Source organism: Thunnus albacares, chromosome 18 (assembly GCF_914725855.1).
Source record: "Thunnus albacares chromosome 18, fThuAlb1.1, whole genome shotgun sequence".
Classification (NCBI taxonomy): Eukaryota; Metazoa; Chordata; class Actinopteri; order Scombriformes; family Scombridae; genus Thunnus; species Thunnus albacares.
In genome coordinates this window covers 8,698,408-8,712,358 of record NC_058123.1, presented here as the reverse complement: position 1 = coordinate 8,712,358, position 13,951 = coordinate 8,698,408, and the positions used below count along the sequence as shown (strand labels likewise).

General features: G+C 40.1%; 1 long non-coding RNA gene across 1 annotated transcript; it reads left to right on the top strand.

Annotated features, from left to right (window-relative positions):
- Positions 1-568: 568 nt before the first annotated feature.
- Positions 569-8,438, top strand: LOC122967983. Its single transcript, XR_006398733.1, has 3 exons — positions 569-632; positions 6,764-6,854; positions 8,328-8,438. It is a non-coding gene; the product is annotated as an uncharacterized LOC122967983 (long non-coding RNA).
- Positions 8,439-13,951: the final 5,513 nt, after the last annotated feature.

Below are 13,951 nucleotides of genomic sequence, written 5' to 3'. Positions count from 1 at the left end.
TTCTTCCAAAATAGTCTGCATTTCTTTGGGAATTTTTGGAATCCAAATCACAATCAAACTCCACTTATGACTTGTACAAATCATCCCAAGTCGACAGCACAATTCAAACAACGTAGGCCGGCTGCCTACAGTTGTGTTCAGGGCCACCATATTATCTTCTTGTGTTAGTGAGAGCATCCACCTGCCTCTACTGCCCTCCATTATTTATAATTTGACTTGAGCTATTTGTAAGGTGTAATGGGTAGCCTTAAATTGCGAGTGGAGAGAGCCAAACATTTTCTGCTTGGCTAGAGAGAGGAAGGCCTAAACTGTCACTTTACACAAAAGTGTTGTGCCTATTCAACTTGTGGGGACATGTGCCCCTTCAAATATTTGAGTTTGGATGACTTTAGAAGTTGTTAAATTCTGTTTTCACAATAAGTGTTTTTAATTACCCCTCAATAATGCAGTATATAAACAAAAGTTGCTTTTCTGTATGTTCTTATTCATATTTAACTGGTACGCACAGTCCCCGCCTTTCTGTCAAGGCTACTTGGTTCCTTCCAGCTGGAAAGCACTTCTTGGTAGCAGCGAAGCAAGTAAAGCTGCGCAGCTGTGCAGTTGTGTAGAAACGCTGTTAACTGCAGTGTGAGGTATGAACAACCAATTTCAGCTCACACCATGAAACAGTATGACCTGAATGAATGTGTAGATTACTTAGAACTTCAGAATTTCCCTGTTAGAAGTGACTTTAACATCTGTGGTTTTAACAATAACCCACAAGTAATTGGTGTTAGCTTGTTGTCCCACAAAATGGGATGGACATTGGGAGATTCCTTTATAGAGTCGAGAGCTACATAGTGTAAAAACAGTAGCTATATGTTAGTGAGTTTTCTTTACTTCACATTAAATAATCAATGGTGCTGGCTAGCTGGCTAACCAGCTGTTTAGTGTTGCTAATAAATGGGATATGGTTTTAGTAAGTGTCATTCAATTATAGTTGTACATAGTTACTGATAGCAGGATCGTAAACATAGAAGCCAGAGCAGATAATTACTGTTTACAACTTTGTTTGGTGTGAACATTAAGATATGTGAATTGTGAATCTGTGCCTCCTCAAAAAAAAAAAAAAAAAAAAAAATTGGCTGCATGATGCCTCTGACTTAACTTGGCGACGTTTCAAGTCATTGACCGTAATCTGTGATTTTACAAAACATTCCAGTGTCTACATTCTTTACTGGTGATTAAGATGAAAATGTTGAGCAGCAGTGATAACTTGCACAAGAGCTTGCAGTGTGAACAGTGAAGCAGTGAAAGAGTGAACAAATGCATTACAGATAAACTGGATCACCATATTAAAACCAGGTGTGAGTGAGCGTAGGAAAGTAACTCGTTTTGGCTTCAAGAAGGTTCACAGGGTTTACTTCTTTGATAACAATCAATATTTTTAAACAAATCATATGTAATTAGTAATGGATCACATGTTTATGAGGGCAAAAAGGTTGGAGAAAATTATTTTAATCAATATACTGTATACATACCTTGTGTTATGCGTACAGCTGTGTCTACTCATTAGAACTAAAGTATGCAGCTGTATGGGTGACTCACAGTGCTGCGGTCAGTCTGCACTATCTGCTTCACCGCCGCTTAAATCACCTCATGATTATGTCTACCTCGTATGACTGCACTTCTTAAGACTGAGGACTTGATGTACTTACAAGACTGGTCCAATCTGATCTCACAGAAATAAGACCACGACCTCTTAACTCCGTATTACATGATTGTTCCCTTTACTGTATTAAAAAAGGCAATTATATTCCTCTTTTATCACTTTCCTCCCTAACAATAATAATTTAAAATTGATGATAATGATGTTGATAATGATGTGTGAAGAGCACTTCCCCCGCATTGGAATGAAGAATTTGTGTGATATGATGAAAATGCTCACTTGTGGATAGCATGACTTTTTGCTTTATTGTGAATTTGCATATAATTCAGTTTGATATGATTTGAAATTGTGTGAATACTAGATTTTCAACATCATCTGTGTTAAATAAATGTATTTGTATTTTCTCTCATACATTTCTTTCATACATTTTGTACATTTTGTTTTAAGCCTGTTTTTCACTAGCCAAAATTAGCATTAGCATCATAACAGTCACAAAATTAGCACAGTTATAGACTGTAAATGCACCGTTTATAACCAAGCTAGCCGCTAACAGCTAGCGTTAAGGTCAGCTCCACCTCTTGCCCAAACATGGTCACTCCTGGCTTCAAAAAACCAAGATGGCAACGGTTAAAATGCTGACCTTGCGGCTTCAAAACAGGAGTCCACAAACCAATGGGTGACCTCATGGTGGCTACATCCATTATTTTTTTATAGTCTATGGTTTTGTATTTCCCGTTACAAAACCATAATTTATTTCAAACTGATTAAGATTTTGTGTGTGTTCTCTCTCACCCTCTCTTTCTCTCATACACACACACACATACAAAACACTGGAGTGCTTTATTGGATGATGTGGCTCAATAATAATTGAGGAAGACTCTATGTTTTAGGAATGATGATTTCATATTAAATATCTTTAGCCACATATTCTTGGAAATATAAAATTAAATGAGCAACTTCCCATTTTACAATCAGGCTACACGATTCACTGAACAAGAACCCTACAGCCATAACATCCCTGGTAATAATCACAAATCAGGAAAGCCCTGGATACTGTATGAGGTGTATGATAACACCAAGTGCCTCCTGCATGCTGGTTCTCTGATGAGAGACAGAGATAGATAAACAGAGAAAGAGGAGTCAGCTCAGATTTATTCAGGGGGGTCTGTCTATATATACAAAGCTCTAGCTAAATTTAAAGTCTGTTGACATGGGACACACATAACCCCTCTCTCCTTTTGCTGTCTGCCTGTCACTTTACCTGACCCCTCCCAAATATACACACACAAACATTTGAGAGCATCACACAAAGAAATGCTTGGTATGTTTATGGCCCACGCATTTTGAAAAGGCAGACAGAAAGACAAATGCTCCTTTTGTTTATGCATTCACATAAATATGTACATTTGCACACTTATGCTTAATTGATAATAATAGATGATATAAACTCATTAGCATTGGATTTTCTCCATTTTTCTTTCTCTCTTGCTTTGTCTCTTTTGTTTCTCTCTTTCATATACATTCAGTCCCCCACACACAGTTTGTTTGACAGACCCATCAGCCACGAGTGGCCGTAACAAAGTATTTCTTCTCCTATGCCTCAGGGCTATTCAGACATTTAAGGATGCACAGGCCACACAAAACCAGTTTAAAGCTCAGATACTGCTAATGATTTAACATATAAAAAACATAAGATATGGTATGGTAAGATGCCATAAGGTAAGAGAAGATAGCATAACATAACATAGGAAGGCACCACAAGTTAGCTTATTTTACTTATAGCTGCTCTAATCAATATGTTTATATCAACAATGGATCTAAAGACTACATGTAATGTGGAAGGGGTTGTTTGTGGTGACAAACTCACAGAGTTTTAGCGTCTTTCAACTTATCCTACCTACCCAAAACCTAACAGTAGAGTTAGCAAAATGTTAGCCAGATATTCACCTCAGGGTGGTGGAGACCAAAACAGAGCTAAAAGGAGAGTGAGTGTAAGACTTTTGTTCATCACAAACATGACTACAAATGAATGCTAATGTTGCTCTGTGCTTGCTGGATGTGTAAATAGGCTAACAATTTAGCCAATTCAACTTAAAAGGTGATAATGTGTCGGTGTCGTGATTACAGCTCATTTACGCTGCACCCAAGTGCTGAAAATTCAAGGTTTAACTTAATTTTTAAATGCAATGGCACGTTATTTTTCTCTTAAATGAAAAATTTAATTCATAAGCACCATTTCTACATTCAGTACACCTGACGTTAGCAAATGCAGTATACTGTTGTATATCTGACTTTACTGAATAAGTTTAGTGATTTTCTGACTCTTCTCTGCTTGTGCTACTGTTGCACCACATTTTAGTATTTACCATAATAAGCACTTGGTGGTTACAGTAGCTGCTGTTTAGTAAAAGCTACATGTTGTCACTTTAACTTAACCTAACATGCCATAACATAATTTGCTTTTTATTCGCTGGTGTACAGACAGTAGAGAGGATGCAGGATATGAGTGGAGGGAGGGGTAATGACATGCAATAAAAGGACCTCATACTATGGCATTACAGTTACAGTATATGGCGTGCGTTAGGCTACCAAGACGCCCCAACAACATAACTGTTTAATCATCCCTTAAGGTTATAGATGACCTCATGGGATGACATCACAGCAGCACCTAAGTAGATCCCCTCTCCTTTCCGTTACCACAACATACTTTGCCAAACTCAGCTGTAACAAGGTCTCTGCCAAACATCAGCATCATGGGACTGACATGTACACAACACAGTGGCCACATACCAGACTTCTTTCATGCCTTTCATGTCATGACATCACCAAGCTGTCCTCACCCACTGTTAATGTACAATGATGTTTGACCGCAGCTCAGTGACATGTGAAATTACCACCGCTATAGAGCCACATTTTACTGAATTGCTCAAGTGTTTGATGTTGTCAAAATAGAGGAATACTCCTTTAACTGAGTTTTTAGGTTTGTTCAGGTGGGAGACAGCTGTCATGATCTAAAACAGAAAAGGAGATAATGCTGCTGGCTCACTCTGAGGTTATATTGTCATTGTTCAGTAAGAGAAAAAAGCAATAGGGAAGGAGGAGGTGGGACAGGGCGGGGATCCGGGTCTGTAACTGGAAAACTTCAGGCACTCTAGATAGACTGGATGAAGGTGGAGCTCATTGTTGGAAAGGCAGCTTTGTCGATATTACTCCACCCCCTTCTCTCTCTGCCCCCTCCCAATGCACACACAGATACGGTTTTCCTATATTTTCTCCACAGCCTATCATGTAATAGTAGAAACATATGCGCACTGGTGTGCTGACATGTGCGCAGGCCCTGGGTCCACAGGGAGGGTGAGGGATACATGGTGCACTGAAAAAATACTATTAATTCTTCTCCTCCTTTCCTCTCTGTTTTCCTTTACTTTCCCCTCTGCTATTCTCTCTATAACTCTCCCCACTTTCCACTCCTCAGTTCTTGCTTGTTCCATATGCAACCAAGCTTGCTGGTCTCCACTTTGCTTCTCCGTTTCTCACTTCTATTGGCCTCATTCTACTTTGTCATTTTGCAATTTAGTAAATCTCCCTCGCTTTTTCTTTCGCTCCCCCTTCCTCATTTTTCCTCGTCCTCTCTGACTAACATTTTCAACCATCGCCTTGTGTGTTGAAACAAGTCGCGCAAAGACTGAAAAATGTTTTTAAAGAGAACAAAAGTCCTTGACAGCTGCACATTTGCCTTGGCTCCTACTTTTGAGCAAATTCCATCCCACCCTTTTGCATCACTCACTGCTCCGCCTGCCTCACGTTCTCACAGCTCCCACGTTTTCTCTTTCCGTCACTTTTTCTCCTTCCTCCACTCCCTCCCTTCTCCTCTCCTTCTCTCAACTCTCCCCTCATTTCTTTTCCCCCACTTTATGACCCCTTTCTTCCAGATCCCTCCCCCCCCCCACTTCCCTCACCTCTCTTTTGTAAAGTCTCCGCTCTTAGTTTACCCTCACTCTTGTCACCCTGCAACCCATCCTGAAGGTTTGTTTTTGCTTCCATTTCTGTCTTGGACAACAGAATTGTCATTTTACTGTGACCATGATCCAATATCCCTCTGTCAGCACAATTTAAACCAATCAGAGTGAAGCGTGGTGTTGACCATGACTCTGGGAGCGGATATCAACAATCGGGATAGACAGACTGCAGGGCAGACATACTGTGCAGAAAAAGACCAAGAGATCTTCAATCAATTAGAGTAAAGTCTGTCACAGCTATGTCTGAGACTGCTCTGTGGTGACTCATTTTCTTTGAGGATCGTCTCATGAGTGTATACTTTAGCATGGTGGGTGTTCACTAAAAAAGGGAGGATGACTTTCGTCTGTGGGATAAGAAACATACTCTCCTTCCAGGGGGGAATGTAAACAGCAGCATCTTACAAGAGTGCTGTATGTCACTATTTTCTCAAGACTTCCTCTCAATGATGTTAAGTGTGGTGGTAATAATAGAAACTTTTGGTTGCATTCCCACACCACTGATTCAATGAGTAAAAAAAGGAATTATATGAACAGCAGACTGTGGTTGCCGGTTGTCCTCAGAAAAACTTTGAGCTGTTTTATAAAGGGAAACTTGTGACAGAACAATATCACAACGAAAGCAGTGATTGTTCTGTCATTAATGAGAAAGAACAGTCACCTTGACAATTCTCCACCTGTTGAGTTTTGAAATTAGCACAACAAAAAAGAAAACCCAGACAAGAGCACAGTGTAGCCATGTGCGGTCAAGACGTTCTTTACTACTTTTAGCTCCTGGGATCGAACCAGGCTCTAAATCACGCTCTTGTATATGCCTTTAACACTGTTCTAAAGCTGTGGTCACAGTGGATGGATGTGGCCAGGATGCTGCCTGTTTTGTTTTGATCCACAGCTTTCAGTAGGTGACGCTCAATTTAGGTGTCAGGTGATATCAAATTAAAAGTGAGTTATGGAAACCCTAGGCCTGCTGAGTATGTCTCTTTTTAGTCAAGTCTGACCACAGCTTTTAAAAAATCATGTGAGCAAAATCTACGGGAGAATAGATTTTATTATCATGTGTCAAAATGCTCTCACTTTCTTCTGCTCTGTCTGTGCTTAGGGGGATGTTTGGATTCCTGAGCTCCGTGCTCCATCTCATCCTGCCCCGGGCAAGTCCTCAGGTCAAAGCAGAGCACTGCTGGTCTTCAAAGGTCAGGTTTTCACATTAGCCTCACCTTGATGTCTTAACTTTCCTCTCCTCCCTGCACACGCCCTCCCACATAACACCAAAGTAGTAGTTTTCATAAGGCAGTTCAGCCAAAATCATCCGGTCCAACATTCAATCATAGAAATTATTGTGACACATAAAATGTTCCCGTTTTTAACTTTAAAAACTGAGGTTTTCTTAGGAAACCATTATATACTTAGTGGGGAAAAAATTCTTAGGGGGTGCAATTTCCCTGAAATAAAGTTTTGTCCATGATTCAGTAAGCTGGTTCTTTTCCATTAACAATCGACTTATGGCAGTCACATGCAACTTTTCAATAAAATGAGTTAACTGGGAGCTCTATCAGTCAGTCATGGCTAAAGTGAATAAGGCTCTCACTTGAAACAATTGAAATCCTGTCAGAGTTTTAAAATTTATTGCGCAGATTTGTTCCTAATTTACCCCACTTACATCCTCTGACATAAGGTGATAGGCATCTTGTGGCTGCATTTCCACCATGTTTGTATTGTGTGATGTGGGTTGTTGCAGGCATGTTCTGTCCTCACTCTGAAGTTCTCCCAAGCTCCAGGACATGGTCTTTAGCACCACTTAATGAGCCTCAACTTCAGCTGCCTTTTTACAGCAAGCCGTAAAGCCAGACAATACATCATTAGTGTCCTCTCTCATGGAATACATGGACTTAGAATCTATTTATTATATAAAAAGCATTTTATATGTCCGCAATAATGAGAAAATGTTGGGGAGATCCAGCCAAACATGATTCCCTCCACACTGATGTTGTTTTGTTTAAAGTTTGCTGTCTACACTTAAACTCTAACAACAGAATTTCTTCTTTCTCTATTGGTTGGCAACCAACAAAATTGTCCTTTATTGGCATCATCTGGTTTTGGACAAACATAGTGGGATATTCTACGTTGTATCCACAGATCCTTTTTGTCTCCTTCAACTCTGTTTTTCAATGTAGATACTCAGAAGATACAGGCATATTCATTGACATATATTTCTGTTACTGCATGAAAATTATATTGTAATTTGATCGATGGTTGAAATTACATTTTACAAAGACTAATGCTAAGGCCTTCTACACATGATTAGCAGTATGAGCTGTGCTCATCCCAAGTGTAGAGCACAGGGACAAAGTGCAGTGTCAAGCAAAGACTGTATGTGAACTACCGAATGTATTTTAGTTAAAGGGCACATTTGCTTTTTGTTACTTTTTTGTCATTTATATTCTGTTATGATGTTGGATGTCTATGTTGAACATGTTCAAAGTTCCAAAACATGAGGTGAACCTATGTAAAAATGCCACCTTCAAGTCAAAAGCCCAGACTTCAGCCTACTCTGAATGCTTCAATTGCAATGTTACTTCTTCATACCCTTCCATGAGCTCATCCATGGGATCATGGATATATTATAATATCATGGGCTGCTCACGTTGTCCACTCGCATGTTTCAGATTGGATTCGGGCTTGACTATGTACGGACCTATGGAGCTGGCAGAAGTCTGCTGAAGGGCAGCTTCACCAATCAGAACAGAGAGGACTGACAAGGAGGGGGGCCTTAAAGAGACAGGAGCTGAAACAGCTTGTTTCAGACAGGGGCTGAACTGAGAGGCTACATAAAGGGCCAGTATAAGATAAATGAGGAGTTTCTTTGAACTGTAAATCATGCAAAGTTATTCCAGGAAAGCCCCAGAATAAAAATATAGATCTGGAGATGTGCATGTTATGTCCTGCCAATCATTATCCCTTGGAGACAAAGATGGGTAATAAGGGTATGATTAAGAAGGGTGTGGATGCATAAAACAGCTGTCATCTCACTGGTTGTGTATTGAAAGGAAAATGTTGGGGAGATCCAGCCCCAACATAAGGTTAAAGTTGAAACTGGATGCAACAGCAAGGTATTAAATCCAAGCGGATTTCAGGATTTGCTTGTGTTGCCACAAGGTGTGACATGTCCCCTAATAAGACAACAGATCACGCCAGCATAAAGGAATTCTGCTGTTGATCATGTGTAAAGGCCTATAAAGCCTGCTCATTCATTTGAATGAGGCCTATCCGTTGACGCCGCAACCACAATAAAAGATATAATAATTGCCGAGATAACTTTTTGTTGAGAAATCATGTGTCATAAACTACTTTGTATTGTTTTGGCATCTGATAAACCTTCAAACTCACAGACCTGTTATTCAGACTGGACTTCCTGGATTATATTTAATGTCTCACTAATGTCTTGCATTTTTGTCATGCAAGGATGTTTTCTGTCTACGCCTACTCAGTCTCAGGGGCAGCTGAGTTGGGGCGATCCATCAATCAACATTCTTTACTTTGTCAGTGGCCTGACAGCATGAACATAATCTGTCCATGATAACTCCTTCATTGCGTGATTGGCTATATTGGCATACAAAGTGAGTGGTAACAGGGAGAGATAAAAGTGACAGAGAGTTGGACTGTTAACGAAGGCAGATGTGTGGGAACACTGATATTTGTATGTCAGTATTTTCAAAAAGCTCAGTTTTCCTCGTCCACAGTACAAAATGAGACATTTTTTATCCATCCATTGATTGATCATTTGGCTATAACATGAACTTGTGACTCCAGTTGATTTCAGGACATGAATGAACATCTTAAGCAGCCCTGAGTAGTCATTTGAAATTCTGGATTCTGGTTCTCAGGATAACTTTACAGAATGCAGAAAGACATGGGGATGGGGGTAAAAACAAGATGGATTATAAGAATGGGGGATAGTAATGATAGAGGTACCTACAGGAGGACAGGAAGCTGGTCATGGGGTTCAGGTCAGGGGGCTGACAGGCCTTGTTTACAGAATCCACAGTCTGCTAAAGACATTAGAGCCCTCTCCCCTCAGCTATCAACACTTCCAGGAACGTTCATGCATAATCACAGTCATGCCAACTCAGATTAACGCCGTCATACACACTCACAGACAAGAAAAAGTCACATTAGCAGTGTCGGTATACCTCTTCACTAATGGGCATGGGCGTAGATTTGATCCCAAACAATCAAGCCGCTTCAACTCCATGTAATATTAATAGTAAGATCTCTGCAAAGTTTGAGTGTTTACTGCAAAAAAGTGCACTATCATGATAAAGAGTGAAAGAGCAGGATATGGGGGATACTTGACCTGAGGATCTGGCAACCCTCAACTTCAAGCTGTGCACATTGTTGGCTAGCAGCAGCCCAGAAGCAGCAGCAGTAGTGGAATCAGTGAGGTGGAGAATCTGAAGCAGTTAGTGTTTATTGTTTAAATGTTCCAAATGTCACAGAATTTAAAACGACTTCACTGGACAAAACTAAGATAATTTCATATTATATTTAATTTAAGGCGTTAGGTGTTGTTAGCCAATTGGTAATTGTTGCTCAGACATGCTGTTTAATCAAACAACTTTATTACCGTTAGTGGAAATTCCTCCCAAAAGCAAATTAAGATATCTGGTCCTTTTAAAAGAAGAACCAAAGTGTCAGTAACGGTTGAGTTTAGTTAATAAGAATGTTCTCTAATCCAAACATTAATCTTTGAAATTAGTGGTAGAAATATGTAATGCCATTTCTTCCCTTTTCCATGAGTGAATCAAGAGCAGAGTTATTATTGCATGTGTCATTAAGACACATACCTGCTAACATTTATGTTTCAAATGAAGATGTTATGAAAGATAACATTTTACTCGAGTTGACGATCTATGCTTGTTACTGTAAGTGCAACAAAACCGTCACGAATAAAAAGCCAGTACTTTACTATATGCGCTGGTTAAGCTAATAACATCAAGCTGTCTGTAGCCTAACTGTTTATATGAGTTTGCCACTTAACTCTTAAAGCCCCTGGAAAAGCAAAGTCCATGATTGGCTCTTAATTATGTAATTTGGGATCTAATGTGCATATAGCAAACACCTAAAAAGTATGAGAACATAGCCTTTGAAAGTCTCTCTCCCTTCCCTTGTTACTGGGTTGCAGTTGGGTGTGGCTAAGCAAGAATATTAATTACATGAATGTCTGCCCAATCATAATTAGGAGAAAGATGATTGATGTTGCTATCTCGCCAAGCTGATCTCACAGCACTTCCAATCAACTCCCTATAGGAAAACAGTGCTCTGCACTTTTTTTTGCTTTTAGCTAGATTGAGAATTCAAATTAGCCTGACATAGTTTTAAAACTTCTGTGTTAAGCTAACTAGCAGACTGGGGTACACCACTCAGATTAATTGGAGTTGATAAGTAGCTCAAAGGTTTAGCATAGCAAAGCTAACGCTAGCAGTTTGGAAGATGCTAAAACACTTAGCTTCTTAGTCCGGGAGGTATAGTTCAATGAAAACACAGATATGTGTGGTCTACTCTTATCTTGACTAATCGGCTAACTATCACACTACTGGGGTAGTTAATAATAAGTTCAAAAGTTTTGCATAGAAAAGCTAATGCTAACCATTTTATGTAAGTGAATGGAAAATGCTAAAAGATACTTGGGGAGGTATTGTGAAATAAAAACACAGATTTAGGTGGTCTAACTTAGTATGTTAGTTCATGGAATATACAGGCTTTCTAACCATGCAGGGTCCATTTGATAGATTTGATAATTAAAACGTTTTAGCTGACCATTTCATGTATGTGAATGGAAAATGCTAAAACCATTGGCGCCATACTCCGGGAAGTATAGCTAAATAAAAACACAAATTTGGGTGGTCTAACCTAGTTTGTAAGTTCATGGATTATACAAGCTTTCTAACCAAGTAGGGTCAATCTGATAGACTTGGTACTTTATTCCATGGCAGCAAAACGCTTTAGTGATTGAATGGAAAATAAAAATGGCACTTGAGCTGATAGAGAACTGTCAATCAAGCGTTATCTGCTCACGCCCCTACACACACACACAATCCTGAGAAATGGTTTGAGCAGCCAAATGAACTATTTTTGAACTAGGTTTTCTAATAGTTACAAACATTTATTTTCACTCAGATATCAGTGGATGCTTAATGAGACACTCAACTTTAATATCATGTATGCATTTTTACTATTTTAAGCCGAGTTTCCAATGGCTTTAAAATTGGGCAAATTCTTGCAAACTTAGCTGCTGGCTGAGACAAACCAGCCCCTCCTTTCTACCAACGATACCTGCAGGCAGTGAATCACATCAGCAGCAGAGGGAGGAGGACAGGAGGAAAGATTGCCTGCACAGAGAGCAGCTGTCCACACGCCCCTTGAATCTGGTTGTGGTGACAGATGGGTTGAATTTGTATGTCATGTGTGGATTGTGTGTTTATATTGTGTTTCATGGACGACCTAGCAACTTGGGTAATGTCAGACAAACATACAAAACTTATGGATCCCTGTGTATGAGAATTATTCATAATAAAAGTTGAGGGCCATGCGCATTACGGGAGTTTTCTGGGAGGAACAACAAAATGGGAGCACAGCAGGAGAGGGGGTGAAAATACAGGAGAAATCTAGGAAAAAGAGGAATGTTGGCAGGTCTGTTAAGATGTAAAAAAAGACACACAGACAGGTGAGCTGCAGCCTCTCAGGTGAGCTCTGATGTCATAGCGAATGATAAAACCATAAGTTCAGGAATTGAAAGACAAATAATACAAGTTTTTGAGATGATTTAAAGGTAGGTTTGAGCATCACTGTTGCTCATTCATGAATCTTTTGAGGTACGTTGCCCAAACTGAAAGAAGGACAGAGTCTCAGGTGAGATTTGAAAACCTCACAGCAGCTAGTTACAGAGCAGCACATTGCCTACATGTGATTTTTACATATTAATTTCGGTCTCAGATTTATAATTAAGTAGTCTATCAATAAAACAAAATGTAAAAATCAAAGAAAAAAAATCATGATACAAGTCCGGTTTCAGGCAAGTCAGCAAATGCATATTAAATAAAATAAACATTTTGCAGAGTCAGGCTCCTTATGTGTGTATGTGGGTGTGTGTGTGTGTGTGTGTGATAGAGAGCAAGTATGCATACACAATTATTTTGGCCGTCTGACAAAAAAATGTCCCTACCAAAGTTAAAACCAAACCTACGGCCTTACACACTATAAAGTTTAAGACATAAAATTCCTTGGTATGGATTGGATTAAATGAGTCTTGCAGATAAGTAAAGTCAGTCCAAACTATAATTAAAAGACCCTATGGGCATGCGGGGGAGTGCTGACGTGGATGTTTTGCCTGGAAAGAGATGCTTTGCAGTTGAATCATCCCAGGCAGAGGGAGCCATATCCTGGGCAGGCTGGGCCCCTTTGACCCCTCCCTGGTTCTCCCCCAGACATCCTCCTCCTCCTCTGTCTCTGATTTACACTGTGTTTCCAACGGGACTCTTGGCTGATATGCTGGATGCAACCCCTCCTGGGAGGTCATCCCGAATCATAACGAAGAGTTGGCCCTCAGTAGGAAGTTGGCTCCATTTGGAACTCGAGAGGGTCTCTTCTCTGGAAGATGGAGGCTGACCATTGGCTGCTGCTGGAAACACCAGACATGCGAACAGGTGTGGATCTGTTCCCCATAAACTGCCTCTAACAGGGCCAGGGACCCCCAGAGGAGGCCTGACACCTACACATATGTGTGTGGAGGTGCAGGCACACACACACACACACACACACGTAACAGAGACACCTAAGGCTGGATGGGTGGGCCAGCTATTTACTGACACAACAGGAAATGTCACGACTGTCAACATTTCAGCCTTCTGATTGTTTGTTTCTGTGTTTCTGGTTCAACCTCTCACTAGTCTCACTTTTAAAGGGACAGTTAGCCCATATTATAAAAAATATTATTTCTCTCTCATCTAATGGTACCCAGTCATGTAGATAGTTTCAGTTTTATCTGCTGAGGTTTTGAGATATCCGTCTCCAAGATTTCTGCCTCCACCCCAATACAATGGAGGACTTTTTGAAAAGTTTCCTCAAAGCATTGAAAAATTTGCACTTAAAGAATTCAATACGTCTTTCCAGAAACAGTGTCCCCATTACTTGGAACTGGCTCTTTAAAGCCTCAGCGCTCCCTTATAATATTGGCAGACAGATGTTTTTCCATCTCCAAGAGACCCCTAAAGTTTTCCATGCACAAGGCTTC